The following is a 12392-nucleotide window of genomic DNA, read 5'->3' on the forward strand; positions in this document are numbered from 1 at the left end:
GGTTCAAGCATCTGATTGGAGGATTAGCTCGTACTGCAAGATAACATGTCATGTCACGCCACATCACGCAAAGTGTATAAACCGGCCAATCATAAATTTATTTCCTGAAACAATTAACATCAAGGTAAATTGTCTTACCTGAGAATTCCTCTTGACCAGGTCGTCTTATGTGTCTTGTTCTTCAAGACGACCTCTTTCTTGTCATTCCAGTCACCTCGGTATGGAGTAGAGATATCTTCCATCTTTAAGGTGTACACCCCACTTGGCCGGCATGCAACACCTAGTATTGTATGGGTGAGTGCAACCCGCATGCCGATTCTTTCTAGGTCTTAAAATGTGTGTCCAGCTTTGCGGTGGAACTTTCCTTGGCCTCATACACAAATAATAGCAAAATATTTTAATTATACATGTAGACACAGTTTAAACAATGGTTTGAATATCTCTTTTGAAGATGGGGTGGTCTTGGTTTTGTTGTTTAAGAAAGTCAGTGGCTCTCTTCTCTCTTTCGCTTGAGGCCTTTGCCCGGAGCTTGCTTCGGTCTTGAAAAGAAACTAAACAGCTTCTTCGGAGGGTGCGCGATTGAAGTGAGATATAGACGATCTCTGCTTCTGGTGGTATAACTTGTGGAATTTGGCTATCTGCTTCCTGCGGGCCGTCGCGAAGGCATGCTGGCTGGATGAACTGGAGAGGGCGCTGATCTTGGAGAAATCTTTCGGGTGTAGGGAGGTTAGCAGTTCCTGCTCGTTGTGAGTGATGTCATGATCTAGACCGGCTAGAGATGATCTGGTGGATGATATCCGCTCCTTGAGAAGGGCAGAACTGGCGGCTTGAAGGATGGACGAAGAATGGCGAGTCAAGGTTCGAATCAAGCTACGCTTACGTTCCATAAGCTTTCATCATATCCATAATTTACTTAAAGCCATTTGACAGATCTACAGAAGGTAATAGTGAAAGACTTCCCTTGAAATATTATTCCATAAAATGCTTTAGGCTTTTGAGAACACATTAAAACAATTTTCGTTTCTCGATATCGAGAATAACAGATTTATTTTAAACACATGTCATGACACGGCGAAACGTGAAGGGTGGGTTTCCCCATTATTTTTTCCCAACTCCGAAGACCGATTGAGGCTAATTTTCACAGGTGTGTTATTTGATAAGTTGTGATAAAAAAAAATGGTGTGGTTGATATAATAAAAAGGGGGAACTAGCTTTGATTCAACCTTACTTTTGATCTCTTCAGCCTCCTACAACCTTCATCTATAGCTGCCACACACTGTTTTTGTCCAATACACATCATAGGACCCCGGTGAAACTGAGGCATACGCACTGATAGCTTTTTTTAACAAAGTTCATTCGTGTGCCGTCTAGTTGATTTTTTCCCTTTCACTCCACGGCAATTGGGCGAAGCCATTTCCTCTTCTGTGAAAAGTTGACGGACAAGCAGCAGTGCCAGGTTGGGGATGGATGAGCTTGTCTTTCTCAAAGCAAAATTCTTTGTCGACGACATGTAAAAGTTGTTCTCCGGAACTTACTTTTTTGGCAGTGTCTCCTCATTGTCTACTATGTTGGCCTCTTCATCATGATGGTCGGAAAGCGTTGTGCTGCTCTGGCATGTCTGGTCTGCATTGAGTAAAGTAAGGATTTGCCTCGGCATTCTCTGGTTATGCTCCGGTCGTCGCTGGTGTGGAGGTCCCGTCCCGTTAGGGGGAGGTCATCAAGCCTAGGACATCTAGGGCGTTCGCCCTATGGGCCAAAGTCACTAGAGAGGAGACTCTTGTAAATTGATCAAGGACGGTGCGCAGCCCGCTATCCAGACAATGGGGCCTCATTCCTTAAACCATCTCAGCTTCCTGGGGAGTATACAGGCTGTGCGAAAATTATATGCGCTACATGGCTAAACCATCACAAGAACCATCTCTGCCCTCACAGGTACCCATTTACCCCTGGGTTGAGAGAAGCAATTATAGTTAAGTGTCTTGCTCAGGGACATCTGTTAACATCTGAAATGAATATGGCGGGTTTACTGGAATTAATCATACAGCTCAAATAATCACAATACATGTACAAACATAAAAGGTTATTTATGAAAATGACGACAAGTTTAAAACAATAGATCGATCCATTACGCCCCGCCTCCTTACCAGTTGACCAATCACAGCCGCGAAACCCGATCACCATTTGTGCAAAGATCACCAAACGGTTCAAATGGTGATCAGATTTCGCGGTTGTGATTGGTCAATGATAATTGGGCCTGGCTTAATGGATCGGTGTAATATGTCCCAGCAACACAATTAAAAGCTCAGTTTGGCTGCCACTTTCCTACATTTGCCGTTTATTGAATCGCGCAAACTCTTTCTCCCCGACGCTGATGCAAAAGCCCCAGGAAATTCTATGCCTGCTTGGGACATAATCGCTTTAAGGGCTTCCTTGGTTACTACCGACCCACCCTTGCATAGAACAGGGCCCCCATGATAATTGCAGATGGCAAGTTCATTGTCCGAAAACAGCTTTGATGTTAACTTGAGTACAAACTTGTTGACCGTGGAAATCCTTGTGTATCTCGTCGTAGGTTTCCCGGCTCATAGCGTGCACGGCTACTTCCGGCACCATGATCGTGACCTCCTGGTGGTCAAGCACCAAGTACTTCGGTTCGGGCTTGTCGTCTGCAATGCCTAGGTGTTTCTTGATCTTTGACACATCTCCTGAGAGTTTTTTAAGTTCAGCCAAAATTAACTTGAGAGTTGCTGGTGGCACTTGGGATTGTGGGGCCTCTCTGTTATCCAGGCCTTCCTGGGCTGGGTGGATCGCGGTTGCTTCCGGGGCAGCATGGGTTGGGGGGAGCTGGATTGGCTCCGGGGCTTCCTGATTGATACGGGGGGAGCTTATCGGTTGCGTGTCCAAACCTTCCTCGGCTGTGGGGAACTCGATTGTGTCCAAACCTTCCTCGGCTGGGGGGAACTCGATTGTGTCCAGACCTTCCTCGGCTGGGTCAGAGATCAGCGGAGAGGAGTGATGAGGACTCGAACTCTTCAATGAATATGTCAGCTAGAACCGGGGATATAAGGGATCCCATGGACGTCCCAGCTGTCTGCTCGTAGTACTTGCCCTGGAATTGAAAACAACTGGAGGAAACGCATGTGTAAAGCAAATCATGAATTTGGTCAGGTGAAAGAACAGTACGATCAGGGAGGGATGGGTCATGTGATAATCTCTCCTTGGCCAAGAAGCAAGCTTCATCAGTGGGCACGTTGGTGAAGAAAGATTCCACATAAAAACATACCAAGATATCAGTGGGTTGTAGGGTTTCTGAAAAGCGCGTTGACTACGGAGGTGAACTGGTGGCCATATGGATATAGGAGATCCTGTGGGTTGCCCAGGGGCGCGATTGAATAGAGATATTGGAGATCTCATCTTCTCGGAGGGTGCGCAATTGAAGTGAGATATAGACAATCTCTGCTTCTGGTGGTATAACTTGTGGAATTTGGCTATCTGCTTCTTACGAGCGGTCACGAATGCATGCTGGCTGAATGAACTGGAGAGGGCGCTGATCTTGGAGAAATCTCTCGGGTGTAGGGAGGAGTGCAGTTCCCGCTCGGTGTGAGTGATGTCATGATCTAGACCAGCTAGAGATGATCTGGTGGATGATATCCGCTCCTTGAGAAGGGCAGAACTGGCGGCTTGAAGGATGGACGAAGAATGGCGAGTCAAGGTTCGAATCAAGCTACGCTTACGTTCCATAAGCTTTCATCATATCCATAATTTACTTAAAGCCATTTGACAGATCTACAGAAGGTACTAGTGAAAGACTTCCCTTGAAATATTATTCCATAAAATGCTTTAGGCTTTTGAGAACACATTAAAACAATTGTCGTTTCTCGATATCGAGAATAACAGATTTATTTTAAACACATATCATGACACGGCGAAACGTGAAGGGTGGGTTTCCCCGTTATTTTTTCCAAACTCCGAAGACCGATTGAGGCTAATTTTCACAGGTGTGTTATTTGATAAGTTGTGATAAAAAAAAATGGTGTGGTTGATATAATAAAAAGGGGGAACTAGCTTTGATTCAACCTTACTTTTGATCTCTTCAGCCTCCTTCAACCTTCATCTATAGCTGCCACACACTGTTTTTGTCCAATACACATTATAGGACCCCGGTGAAACTGAGGCATACGCACTGATAGCTTTTTTTAACAAAGTTCATTCGTGTGCCGTCTAGTTGATTTTTTCCCTTTCACTCCACGGCAATTGGGCGAAGCCATTTCCTCTTCTGTGAAAAGTTGACGGACAAGCAGCAGTGCCAGGTTGGGGATGGATGAGCTTGTCTTTCTCAAAGCAAAATTCTTTGTCGACGACATGTAAAAGTTGTTCTCCGGAACTTACTTTTTTGGCGGTGTCTCCTCATTGTCTACTATATGTGGGCCTTTTCATCATGATGGTCGGAAAGCGTTGTGCTGCTCTGGCATGTCTGGTCTGCATTGAGTAAAGTAAGGATTTGCCTCGGCATTCTCTGGTTATGCTCCGGTCGTCGCTGGTGTGGAGGTCCCGTCCCGTTAGGGGGAGGTCATCAAGCCTAGGACATCTAGGGCGTTCGCCCTATGGGCCAAAGTCACTAGAGTGGAGACTCTTGTAAATTGATCAAGGACGGTGCGCAGCCCGCTATCCAGACAATGGAGGGCTACCACCATCATATCAGCTGGGATTATGAATCCTTATCGCCGCCAGCGTGAGGTATCCGGACAAGAGAAGCAAGAAGGACGATTTGCGCGTGTCAAAGCGAGACGCTGAGTCTATTTACCTGTTTACCTCCTCCATTTTCCCCCGCGCTTTGTCGGCTAAAGGTAGTTTGGAAGAGGTTGACCCCCTGTCCACGGCCAGTTTGTCTAACGCGGAGTCTGGTAGGACCGGGGTCGAAAAATATTTATCGAAATTCCCTGGCGGGGACCGATAACATGAATCGGCCCGCTTGGGGTAAACAATCCAAGAAGAAGCTGATATAATGCCCTCTATGCAATCAGTACATACGCGGTCGAGTGGCATAGCCGGGAAAATATTCCCGCTCCTTGGAACAGGGCCTGTCCTCCTTTTAAACGATTGCCGTTCAACAAAGAGTCTTCCAGCATTCTCTGGTTAGCAAGACAGATCTCACGTGTGCGCTGTGCATAAGGGGCACACCTGCACGAGTCCTGAAATTCAAAGAAAACGACAAGCATTAAACAAAGTAATAATAATACACGGTTTTTATATAGCGCTTTTTCATGGGGTGTCTCAAAGCGCTTCCGACATTATTACCTCTGGTCACTGGGCCTTAAATTATTCCTTAAACCATCTCAGCTCCCTTCTCAAACACAACTATAGAACTTCCTTACTAAGGTTTTCACTTAAATCCAGCACAACTATACACTTGGTTCTTCCATGAAAATGATAATAAAAAGGATTTAACTTACGGTTGTTGATCGGGTCGTCCAACCTGTTTCCCTTGTTGCCGAAATTAAATATTGGGTGGATAAATGAAACCCTCCGCACTCAGCTGGCATAAATTTAATCTGGCTGCAAAATAGAATCTGCTCGCAGAACATGTTCACTTAATAGTATGGGTTTTAAGGAACAGCTTGTACCTATATCTGCAGCAGAACAGCAGAGCAGCAGAACAGCAGAGCAGCAGAACAAAATGGCATGTACTCTTCACCACTGGAGACTCAACTGAATTCTTCCCACTATCCTTTCTCATATACTTCACACACACTTCTATCTACAATCTATGAGCCGACACCCTGATCCTTTGTTATGATACACTTACCCCCAAGATTATGCAAATAAGCTGAAAGGTTAAACTTGAGGTTCACTGCTCCTCATGTTGGGTTATCCCCTCCGGGTCAAAAGTGTGCATACTGAATAATTAATATTGACCCCACACAACCATGGCCAATTGGGTCCCGGCACCAAGCCCTTCATGAATATTTACACAAAGTTGAAAAGAACTTGAATAAATTTAGGCAGTATCTCTGAAGGAAAGGAATGAATATTCATAAACCTCCAAGCACTTGCATTTTTCTGTGACAAGACCTAAATGAATCGTGACCAATAGTGGTACGGTGCATTAGTACTTGGTTCAAGCATTTGTGTCCTTTTAAGCAAGGCATTTTCCTCAGTTGTATTTTAAAGGGGGTCGTTTAATAAGCGTTCACCACCTTTGATGGAATACTTTCGGTACTGATGAAAAACTAGATCAACCTGTTGGTATCCCTTGTTATGGAGAGGAGCTGTTACAATACTGTAATATAGGCTTTGTGGTACTTGGCCTCAGCAGCTGCTAAATCATTACTAACACCATGTAACACCTGCCGCAGGTCTTCATCACCTTTACACTCTGCAGTTTGGAATATGGTTTCACAGACTTGAAATGTACTAGCTGCTACCATCGATTTTACTTTCTGGTGTGTTAATTTCTTGCAGAATAAGCATTTGGTCCAGTCAGTTGGGACCGATTTAGACCTTGATGATCGTGACATTCCACTACTTTCACTTGAACCAATACTGTCGGTGGTGGAAACTTCTGATGGAGTCGGTGAAATGGCACATCTTTGTCTTTGAATCGTCTTAGTCTTCATAGTTTAGGTGGAGTCCATCGAAGGCAAAGAGTGAATTACTCTCGCAATGCTCACAGAAGTTTACAAATCTGACATTAATCTGAAATCTGAACTAAGACATGTAAGAAGTATACAAAACATGCACTGTACAAAACATGCACTATACAAAACATGCACTGTGCACATGCACTGTGCACATGTATATAATTATACAAGTACGTCCCATGTCGATTGGTGTGCTCCACCTGAACATCCTCGCACGCTGGTAATCTATGCTTACTACACGTACATACAACTAATAAAAAATAGTCATTCAGTTTCCTGATTTACTGGGTATGAGGAAACATGCCTTGAACCATTTGCGAATCTTTCCAAGTTCAAATGTAAAACTATTATCGGACTTGTGAGGGCAGCATCTAATCTGCGAATTTCAAAATCAATGTCAGAAAATAATTTTTGTCTCAAAAGGAGAAAATTATTTTTGTGACATCGTTTACCGATTTCTCAAAAAATACTTATTATTGAACACAACATACTTATCATTATTTTGAAAAGAGAACTACTTTAAGAACTAAGTCCAACCTTGGCAGTAAGTTTGCTTTGGTTTCACACTGGTTTTTGGTAGAATAAAAATGTGTGTGTACATGTAATAGCTTACACATGTAACTGTATCAATAACTAAATTTAAATTTTCTTATCAGAGCCACCACTTCTATGAACTATGTTTATTTCGCATTGTTATTTCCATTTCGCCTTGTTATTTCCGTTACATCTTGTTATTTCCATTTCGTCTTGGTATTTCCATTCCTGATATTTTTAATATTGTGCAAACCTTTACATTTTACTTGGTTCTCTAATCAGTTGATGCAAGTCTTAATGTAGGTTAAAGACACTGGACACACTATTGGTAGTTGTAAAAGACTAGTCTTATCACTTGGTGTATCTCAACACACATGTATGCATAAAATAACAAACCTGTGAAAATTGGTCCTCGAATTTGGGAGATAATAATGGATGAAAAAAATTCCTTGTCATATGAAGTTGTGTGCTTTCAGATTCTTGATTTAGATACCTCAATTCTAAAACTGAGGTCTAAATATCAAATTTGCAGAAAATTACTTATTTCTCGAAAACTACGTCACTTCAGAGGGATCTGTTTCTCACAATGTTTTTACATGTATACTATCAACCTCTCCCCGTTATTTGTTGCTCGTAACCAAGTAAGGTTTTATTCTAATAATTATTTTGAGTAATAGTAATTACCAATAGCGCCAGTGCCATTAATGTCAGGCATGAGAAACTAACCAAGAAGTGACGTGTCCACTGCCTTTACGTCTGAATTTTTGAAATGATTAATTTTACAAAAACAAAAAATGTCTTAACATTTGGTACGTTTGTTTGAGTGGGCAAAGTGTTGTATTAATTATATGGTACTTGAAAGACTGCTGTCTCTTATTACATGTACGATGGGTTCAGTGCATCAAGCCCAAACCTTTTCCCCAGGATATTTCTTCTTATGTATTACCGCCATGAATGCTTAAAGCCATTATACACTTTCAGTAAACAGTATTGTCCAAGTCCAACACTTCGTGTATCACAACTTCGTGTATCACAACTTATAATATAAAAATAACAAACCTGTGAAAATTTAGGCTCAATCGGTTGTCGTAGTCGAGAGAGAATAACAGGAGAACCAACTCTTGTTTCGGCACGTTTCGTCGTGTCATGACATGTGTTTAAAATAAACTTGTAATTCTCGCTATCAAGAATTGATATTGTTTTACTGTTTTCTCAAAAAGTAAAGCATTTCATGGAACAATATTTCAAGAGAAGTCTTTCACCATTACCTTCTGTAAACCCTGTAAATTATTTGTAAATCTGTGATCTGTGTACCAAAAGTGTGTAATGGCTTTAATGTGCATTTGTGGGCTTTGTAAATTTACATTTTGGGTGTTTTTTTGTGGATACATGTAGTGTAATCTCTTTTTCTTTAACATTTGTGTGTTAACGATACAGGCGGTTCACACTCGAATGCGCCCTCTACAGTTTACTCCAACAGGACAGATTTTATTAAAAGGGATCAATTAAAAACAAAATCACTCTTGCAACTTGGCTCATCACAGGAAGTTTGGTACCTTAAAAAGGCCAACTTGAATTACCTTTTCCTGAATGATGCTCTGTGACAATGGCCTCTCCTGGTCAAACTATTGAGGGCACACTTTTTTCCAATCATCCATATTTTAAGAAAGAGCAGAGTTTAGGGCAATTCCACAATTACTCAAGACAAATTTGCAACAATTCTTTGATTCTGAAACTTGATGCGTGTAATGGTGAAAGTTATTTTGTACAAATCTGAACATATCAAGTTACAAAAAAACCACCACAGATAAATCAGTTGTGTAATATTTTTCATTAATTTATCATGACCTACTGTGGCATTGTCATCATCTTCATTGAAATAAAAAGACCAGGGGTCGATTTCACAAAGAGTTAGGACTTAGTCCTAGGAGATATACAACACGTGTGACAAGTCCTAACTCGAGATAAGACTAGTCCTAACTCTTTGTGAAATTCACCCCTGTATCTTCAGAGCTTCAGCGTACTGGGGTCGATTTCACAAAGAGTTAGGACAAGTCTTAACTCGAGTTAGGACTAGTTATTCGTCCTAACTTAGGACTATCCATGCAATTTGTATATCTCCTAGGACTAGTCCTAAGTTAGCTAGGTTAGGACTGGTCCTAACTCTATGTGAAATCGACCCCTGTACACTTAATTATTACAGCAGTTTTATTAAACAATTTCACATTGCTGCTTGTTCCGTCTTAAAGACACTGGACACTATTGGTAACTGTCAAAGACCATTATTCTTACTTGGTGTATCCCAACATATGCATCAAAAAACAATTCTGTGAACATTTTTACTCAATTGGTCATTGATTTTGCAAGAAAATAAGAAAAAAAACAACAAAAAAACATTGTTGTACAAATTTATGTGCTTTCAAATGCCTGTAAAAGTTTTTTTCAGGCCTGTTTAAAAAAAATGTCAGTGGGAAATAATTTGTCTCAAAAACTATGTTACTTTTCAAATATAGGTAGTCTCTCACAACAGCTCACCACTGCACGTTACCAAATAAGCAATTACCAATAGACCCCTTGCATGTGACGTCACATGCTCAATAAAGCGCCCTCACTGGGGTCAAAAAGCGCCCTCACTGGGGTCAAAAAGCCCCCTCACTGGGGTCAAAAAGCACCCTCACTGGGATCAAAGGAGGCAAATGTTTTTACGATAGCCGTTCTTTGTGCGTGAAAGCTTGCACGTCAGTGTAGCGTTTTGCATTATGCAAGCGATCGGGGGTCTATAGTGTCCAGTGCCTATGAACAGAAGATATCAAGTCCAAATCTTTGATTAGTCACAATTCAGTGTGATACCAGTTTACAAATGATGCACAACCCTTTAATATTAATGTGAAGTGGTAACCTGCCAATGCTATGCGTGTTAAACAGCTCTATCTCATTGAGCTTGCTTGAAATCAAGAATCAGTCTTGACATTTCAATTTTGGTTTACTATTAGGCATGTTATTACCATATTATTATTCATAATTTTTCGTAAGGGGTTTATTTTGTATGACCTGTAATATTAATTGATGATCTATTTATTATAAACCATGAATAAAGAAGTTGCTCTCTATATTGTTAAATAGGAAAACAAAAAATTGTTTTTATTGTTCTCCATACCTTTTTGTTCTCACAATGTTTAAAAAAATTGGAAAAACTGCAATATCCGAGAATTTTTTTCCCCAAGCTTAGTATATTTGTAAATTTCAAATAAGCATTAAACTTGCTCAAGCGTTTCCAGACTTTGTCTATTGAAAACTAGAACATTAATGTACATGGTATTCTTCATAACATCAAGGGGAAAGTATGTTTCTAGCTATCTCACAAGTCACAATCGCTACTAGTGGAATATGGACAAGTATAGCGCTTCTGCGTCCTATATCCAACGAGGCTGAAGGCCAAGTATGGGACGCAGATGTGCTATACTTTTCCGTATTCCGTTTTAAAGGAACACGTTGCCTTGGATCGGTCGAGTTGGTCTTTAAAAAGCAATTACACAGTCGGCCATTTATGGAAGTCAAATTTTGACTCCCATAAATGGCCGATCGTGTTAGTTCGCGCAGTAAAAGGAAAACCACGCAATTTCGAGGCAAACTTGTGTGGATCATTATATTCTACTTTGAACACATCTTTCCAACCATATACATTTTATAACAAACGGTTACTAATGCTTTTTTTATAGACCAACTCGTTCGATCCAAGGCAAGTGTTCCTTTAACAAACTTATCTTCAAATTTCACATGCAATGCGCAAAGTTTATAATTTCAGAAAGTCATTTCAAGACGAACAGCATGCACGCGCACAAAGTTAAGAACGTAATTTTTGCACTGACCGTACGCATTGACACTCTTAGTGAAGCATCTGGTTGGTGGATTATTGCATACTGGAAAAACAATTATTGCGCTTCTGCATCTCATTCAAAGAGATGGATGGTGAATTTGATAATTTGAATTTGATCAGCTTCCCTGGGTCCACCCCGGTTCTGTGGTGTTTTTTTTTTTTCTAGGACGAACGTGGGTAATTATATGCACACGTTCGTCCTGGAAAAAGAAAACGCCACACACCGGGGTCGACCCGGGGAAGCTAAACGAACGCACCCAAGGATAACGAATTATCTTCAATCAAACTTGAGGTGTAGCACATAGTGACATCATAGATCAGAGTTTGATATTGGCTGTTTGATAGACTCAAACCATAATCTTGTTGCTACAGATTGACCAAACGCAATCAAGGATTCAACTTTGCTTGAAGATAATTTTTTTTTTTTTTACCAAAACAAAATGCAATTGCATAGGAGCAAACACAAGAAGATGAATAAAGAACTAAACCAGATAAAACCCAAAGTGTAAAGCAATAGCTTTGTAGGCCCTAGAAAAATACTCATAAATAAGTGTGAAATATTTTATATAAATTTCACTAAATAAACTACAAGAAACGAATGAAGTAAAATAAATAATGTGAACATATAAAAACTAAACTTACACAATTTGAATTCTTGATGTAAATAAATAAATAAATGATGTCGTACATTTCATTATCATGGTGCTAATCAAAATGTATCACAGAGGTTTCTACAATACACCTGTAGTGTTATCAATATACTATATATAAATACTATCGCCATACATAAATATTTATCTTTATAACAAAATATACTTCAATGACCGACAATAAATTAAATCCATCCAAATTGAACAAACACTGATATTTCCATCAATAACACACTTATCTTAAAGGCAAAGTATTTAAAGCTGGGGTGGTGTTTCCCGTTAATGGTTTTTGGAACCATTTAATTGTTTTAATCCTATTCTAAAGACAATGGACCCTATTGGTAATTGTCAAAGACCAGTCTTCTCACATGGTGTATCTCAAAATATGCTTAAAAAAACAAACCTGTGAAAAATTTGAGCTCGATTGGTCATCAAAGTTGCGAGATAATAATGAAAGGAAACAACACTCTTGACACACGAAGTTGTGTGCTTTCAGATGCTTGATTTCGAGACCCAATTTCGAGGTCTCAAAATCAAGTTAGTTCCTGGAATATTACTTCATTATCCAAAACTACCTTACTTCAGAGGGAGCCGTTTCTCACAATGTTTTATACTATCAACCTCTCCCCACTACTCGTTACCAAGTAAGGTTTTATGCTAATAATTATTTTGAGTAATTACCAAAAGTGT

Source organism: Asterias amurensis, chromosome 3 (assembly GCF_032118995.1).
Source record: "Asterias amurensis chromosome 3, ASM3211899v1".
Classification (NCBI taxonomy): domain Eukaryota; kingdom Metazoa; phylum Echinodermata; class Asteroidea; order Forcipulatida; family Asteriidae; genus Asterias; species Asterias amurensis.